Here is a 317-nt window from a genome sequence, read left to right as displayed (position 1 = left end):
CTTACCATACAATGGAGTAGGAAACCATTCAGAAGTGTTTGTGTGTGTATAAAAAGAAATTTTGAAAATATATAAAATCATTAAAATGAATATTTCTGGTGGCTAGGGTAATGGCTGATATATATCTATTTCATAGTATTCTAAACTGTTCAACATTTCTATAATGAATATGTAATGCTTTTATGATTGATAAAATGATAGATACATTTTATAATTGTGCCAACTAATGCTTTCTTTTTGAAAGAAGATGTAGTAGGTGTTCTAAATGTCAATCTTTCAATGTATGTGTCCCTGAGACCATATCACATAAGAGAGGA

The sequence above is a fragment of the Colobus angolensis genome, unplaced genomic scaffold, assembly GCF_000951035.1.
Source record: "Colobus angolensis palliatus isolate OR3802 unplaced genomic scaffold, Cang.pa_1.0 Scaffold627, whole genome shotgun sequence".
Lineage (NCBI taxonomy): Eukaryota > Metazoa > Chordata > Mammalia > Primates > Cercopithecidae > Colobus > Colobus angolensis.
The sequence above is the reverse complement of the archived record's forward strand: the minus strand, read 5'-3'. Positions refer to the sequence as shown.